We start from the raw sequence: 6,000 nt of genomic DNA on the forward strand, positions 1-6,000 counted from the left end.
CTGAAATCACTTTCACAGCCTTACTCTGTTGCTCATTTTTTCCTGTATTAGAAGTCAAATTATTATACTTCCTTTCAAACCTCTTTCCATCACTGTTTCAAAACTGCCATGAAAAAAAATCCCTACTGACATTTAAAAAAATAAATATTCTTTTTGAACTGCCATTTCATGCCGAGAGAAGCAGAAACTGAGATTCATTTCTCTACATGAACAATCTTATCTAGGCTAGCATGAAAAGGAAGATAAAGTTATACATTTCTCCAATGCTTTTAAAATGCATGACAACAGATTTTTTTGCCATCAGAGGTAACCGTATGTAAATGATTTGTGTGCATGTCTATATATATAGTTTATACTATAGCTATATAGTTTATATATACATATGAGAAAAACCTAACACTTACCTTTGAGAAGTAACATTTATCCCAGGTTCGGTAAAATAGTCTCAGACAGGCACTTAGACCTTCTTTCTATGCCATGCATCCTTTTTTCAAAAGAAGATATAATCAGAAAAATCCTGGTTGATCTCTAGCAAACCAAAATGCAGACTAGATTGTTTGTCATATGCAGCCCGATTCAGTAAAGTCCAAGTGTGTGAATCCCTGAGACTCCTTTTTCAGTAATATCCAAAGCACAAAAAAAGGGAAAGGGGAAAAAAAAAAAAAAAGAAAGAAGAAAAAAGTGAATAACTTGTTCTTTTCTTGTTTGGTTTAAAAAAGCCAGTCTTGGAGGACTAAGCAGCCTGCAGGCTTTTCAAGCATTCTGATCCTAGTGCATCCCAAGGTAACGCATGCATTTTGGTACTGCAAGTCTTCAAGTTCATACTAGCAAGCCCAGCTTCTGTGTATGTGTGTTGGGGAGGGGGGTCGAGCTGTATCATGGGGGGGGGGAAGAGAGACAGGGAGATATACACACACACACACTCACGCAGAGATGGAAAAAGGAAAAACAGCAAACTGGAGTGATCTCACAAAGTGCTCTAGATGGCAGAGCCTGCACGGCTTGTAAGACAAGCAATGTGCACACACCAAAAAAAAAAAAAAAAAAAAGAGAGAAAAACCCGAGAGAACTAGCAGGCAGCTTCAGGAATTTCTTCTTACCTCTTCTGACGATGCAACATACAGCAAGTGCTTTGTGCTGCATAGGAATCCGTGCGGGCACAACTCAGTCAGACCCCTCACTTCTGAAATAAACAAATGTGTAGCATAGGAAAGGAAAGAAAATCAGAAACCAGAGGAAAGAAGAGTAAGCAAAGAAGCTATTAAACAAGTAAGAGTCTCAGGGAGGAGGCTTGACTGGGTGGGAGGTGGATAGTTGGTACTGAAAGAGGCATCCAAACTCCTGGTCCTAAGGCAGCTTGGCTCTGTAATTATGTGGCAAAGCACTGCCTTCTAAGCCATTGCGTAATAATAGAAACCTAAGCTGTGTAGACATAGCCTGACATGCTAAATCCTCAGGAGCCACACTCAACGTTTGTCAGTGGAAAGCGTGTCAGTTCCCTAGGGGCGGGGGAAGCTGAGGAAAAAGGGAAGGGGAGAGAAATTTTACTGCAAAATGCACGAGCTGCAGCTGCAAAGAGCTCTCAGGTGGTGCCAATGCCTGAAATGGTATAGTGGAAGTCGTGCATAACAGTATCTATATAGGGAGAGACAGATAAATACAGTAACACTGTCAGCTCCACTCATGCTATTCAATACTAGAAGAATTTTCCTTTGCTATATTTTAGTAACTCAAATGACAAAAAGAATAGCACGTACAAAGGTTTTCTGTGTTAAATACTATTATTTCTAATGCTAGTGGCAAGAAGTAGTTTTCCCTTTGTACAGAACAGTATTGGAAGGTCTAAATAACACCTGACTTAAAAGCACTCAGGCAGATTGATCAGCCTTTCCCATTTACTGGCGGGTTCCCCTCTCCAGCCCTCCAGACACAGACACACATTCTCTTCTGCCTCCCTTGGTTGAAGAGGGTCCTAGACAGAGCCAGGGAAAGCCAGGGAAAAGATGAGCACTGACTAAATAAAAGTAGGCAAAACCCCAACTCATTCAAATTACCACGCATCAGTATCTGCACACCAACAGACAGAACAATTTATAACGCACATGGAAGAAATAAAAAAAAAAAAAACACCAAGAAAGAAGTATAATTTTGCAGTGGGAATTTACCTGGAAATTGTGGCCCTGGCTCACGCCTATGGTCCATCTAGTCCAGTATCCTGCCTCTGGACAGTGATCAGTGCTACGCGCTTCTGAGGAATCTGAATGAATTTGTGCAGCCTGGGCGAGACAGCCAGGGCTAACCTGTTCATGGGCAAAGCTTCGCCTTAATCCCTGTTCTTTAAAGATTAGTTAATGCACTGAAGCATGAGCAGAGGAACAGTCTGCCTCTGCACATCCAGATTAAACACGTAAGGTCTGATTCTGAGGTCCTTTGTAGTTGGCGTAAAGTACACCTCTTTTTAGGCACCCTAGATCTAAAGAGTAAAATCTTCTGATGCTTTGTAAACATCCCAGTGTGAAAAAAAGGGGCACGAGTTCAGAAAGAGCTGTAGTATTTCAGTCTGGAGAGTGAGAAATATATCTTTATAGCCTCATCTAGACTACTTACTCTCCTCATTTACTCCTTGCGCCTGGTGGAAACATCCAACATATTTCAAGAAGCCATCCAGTACAGGTGGGAGAACCACGTCACTCAGCTAATATGTAGGTATCAAATTTGGCCTCTGGAAAGTCAAACAAGACTAAACTGAATACTTTGAAGATATTTTTGAGAATGATTGCATAGAGCAACGCATACTTTTTTGGGAGGGGTTCGTGAAAAGGTTCTGCTCTAAACTTCAGATCCCTTACAGTTACCAGTCTCACTCCTTTGATCTATGCCTGCTGCGTTCCCAGGTGACTCTCTGTACCCCCAAGGTGAAGAATAGAGATGACGCACATTAAGGAGTCACACTGTGGTAGAACAGAGGAGGAAGGACTGTGGACAGAGGAATTGCACATTCTGCAGCACATCCATCTTTCCTTGGCTTTACATGGGACGGTGCTGGGGGCTCTTCTTGGGAGGAAGGCCAAGAGTTACAACAGTTACAGCTGCAGCCTTACTGGGCCCTGAAATAAATGGCCAAGAAAGAGATGAAGAAGCTGGTAACTGCTGAACTAAGCATTAAGAATATTAAAAAATTACTTCATTTACTAGATGACTAAACCATGAATTTAAGAAGCTAACTTTAAACATAGCTCCTGGGAATCCTGGGCCAAGCAAGTTGGCTAGAAGATCAAATCGAAGTTCTAATCACGTCAGTGCCTTATAAAATAAATGTCAGTGCATTACAGACAGAGAAGACATCTCTTAATGACATCAGGAATTAATAATAGACTCTGAGACTAGTATTTCAGAGTCTGATTTGCAAGAAAAGTATTGCTTGCCATGGCAGAAATCAATGAACTCCATAAATGCACTCCAAAAGTCTTCCAAAAATCATTCACCAGCTACAGTTGTGACACTGCCGATTCCCAAGGAAAAAATCACAGATGATACAACCCTGGCAAAAAGTTGCCCAAAAAGGATTTTCCTGAAGCTCTGGTGTGGTGGATTCCCACTGTGCTTTCTAGCTTTCCTTGATGCCCTTTAGGCTTAAATCAGAGTTCTCTAGCGTTCGCCCCATAGCTGCTTCTCTCCACTAACCATCCCCAATGTATATTGCTTATCTCCCGAGTAAGGAGCTTCTCAGTGAATCAACCTCTTTCTTTCTTGGTTATTTTAGCAGGGAGAGAGCTATCACTTCCATCCCTCTCTTTTGCTTAGGCATCCCCTCTCTCCAGTCCTGTCTGTTTACACATGTATAAGCCAATAAAAAAATATCCTTCGTGATGAGTTCACAGTCAGGCAACGTGGTTGCTTTAGCTACATCTGCTTTCATTTCCACCTCCAGGGAAATCCCATTACCACCCAAAGAGACACAGGAGAAATCTTGCTCTTCCTAGGTAGTGATCATCTTACAGGCCCTGGAAAGAAAGATCCTGTTCCTGACTTAAATCTAGAAAATACATGAGATATTGTGACTACAGATGACTAAGCCCATGCTCAGTGAAGCTTTAAAACTGCTGCATTGCTGAGCAGCTGAATCCTTCAGTGATGCAGCAATTCCAGTGTCCCAACAGAGTGCATAATTTCTATATGAAGAAATCTCATAAAGCCCTTACAACCACATTCATACAAGTTCCCTTATACAGTGGGAACAACCCAAAAGGCTTGGCACAGAAATTTTGTAGTGGGGATGCTCTCCTTTGACATACAATACTCAAACCCTATAAATGTTTGAAGTAGGATAGCAGAGCAAGACAAAAAGAAATTGAGATGCTTTTGCAACCTCCAGGACAACTTTACCTACCACAAACATCATCCTTCTCTCCAAGTCTAGCAGACAACACGCTGAAGCCTTTGGCCATCTGACTGACAGTGCAATTTAGCACGTACATGTAGACACTGGCAATTCCCATTTCCTGCCCACCTCCTTCCTAACTGAAGTAGTCAGCACTGGTCCACATGACTGTTTAATCAATGGCTGCCAATCAATTACACTTGATTGAAGGACAGTTTAAAAAACATTTAGTCTGTGGACCTCCTGATGAAAACAGTTATCAGGAACTGAACCCACCAGCTTTCAAACACTAGAGATTTGGGGAAAAAATGTATCTTTCTTGGGTGCTGTTCAGCTCAGCTCTTTACAATCATTGAATGGCTGTTTACACATGTATATGCCAGTAAAAAAATATCCTTCTCTCATCCTCCACCCACACATCCCTCTGCTTTTAAAAGCAACTCCAGCCAACAGACAAGCTGAATATGCTTTCTTTCCATTTTCTGCATCTTATCATGGGGAAATCTTATTCTTGAATTTCTAGACCCAGAGATTCAACAGAGACCCGGTGTTGTTTCACAGTGCAGTGGAAGAAAAAGGATTCTTGAGGTTATTGGTGAGATGAAGGCAGCACAGAAGCTCCCTTTTGCAATGCACTGTTACAAAAAGCATAAACCAATATCACATAGGAAATAAGAAGATGAACTTCTTTACAGTACTTCAACAACTCCACAACAATCTTTCAGTGTCCGTCTTGTAGCTGAATGCAGAAAGGTTTCCAAACACCAGGAAATAATAGTTTCAGGTCATAGAATTACACATTCATAATCTATTCCATTCTAAGCATTCATCTCAGCTGGAATAACTAGGATACTTGTGCTAACCTTAAGAGGATCCACTGTAACTTTGTAGATGCTTTGAAAGAAGGTCAGCATAATATTTTTATCCTAGGGTTATTATTCTTTCCAGGTTCTCCCTTCACAAGCAGGGAAATCCTTGTACTTCTATTTTGCATAATCACATGTCCAGCTCAGTGAATGAAATTTAATGCCCTTTGATTGATAGGTTAAGACCAGAAGGGATCATTATGGCTATCTCATTTGACCTTCTGTATAACCTCAGTTATAGAATTCTTCTTTGCGGTTCCTGCTTCTATCGTCATACTATTGGCTGATATAGAAAATATATTTTACAAAGAAAGTCTCTTGATTTAAAGATTTCAAGTGATGGAGCGTTCATTCCCCACACTCTATATAACTAAGTCCAATCTTTAATTGCTGTCATTGTGAAAAAAAAGTCTGCATCTCCTTTTGCTAGTCAGAAGATTCTGGTATGTTATCAAAACCCTAAAGTGATAATTATGAATTAAAGCTGGGTATCTCCTGATCAGAAAACTCAAAATGAGGAATAGCAGAAGTTTTTCTCAGATAAGTGGATTTGTTCCACTGGGGGCTAAAGAATGCTATTTGAGACCAGTGGAATCTATTTACTCAACAAACAAAAAACCCAAACAAACTTCTTGTTTAATGGCCATCTGTTTCAGCACAGCATTTATCAGAATAAAGAGACTGCCTTGGCAATGCTTTCCCAATTCTTGTAATTTGATGGAAAGTACAGAATTAGCTTCCAGAGTACATCTG

The 6,000-nt window shown here is 40.7% G+C and overlaps 1 protein-coding gene across 2 annotated transcripts in view; it reads right to left on the reverse strand.

Moving 5' to 3' along the window:
• Positions 1-1,343, reverse strand: part of LRFN2 (leucine rich repeat and fibronectin type III domain containing 2) — a 157,479-nt gene extending 156,136 nt beyond the window's left edge. The window contains exons 1-2 of one of the 2 annotated variants that reach the window (XM_075749029.1): positions 1,101-1,343; positions 405-611 (exon numbers count right to left, since the gene is read on the reverse strand). The gene's annotated coding sequence lies outside the window, so the exon portion shown is untranslated. Of the gene's footprint in view, positions 1-404; positions 860-1,100 lie in introns of those variants that run through there. The other variant, XM_075749030.1, reaches the window with a different exon arrangement.
• Between the last annotated feature and the right edge of the window lie 4,657 nt (positions 1,344-6,000).

Source organism: Balearica regulorum, chromosome 3 (assembly GCF_011004875.1).
Source record: "Balearica regulorum gibbericeps isolate bBalReg1 chromosome 3, bBalReg1.pri, whole genome shotgun sequence".
Classification (NCBI taxonomy): Eukaryota; Metazoa; Chordata; class Aves; order Gruiformes; family Gruidae; genus Balearica; species Balearica regulorum.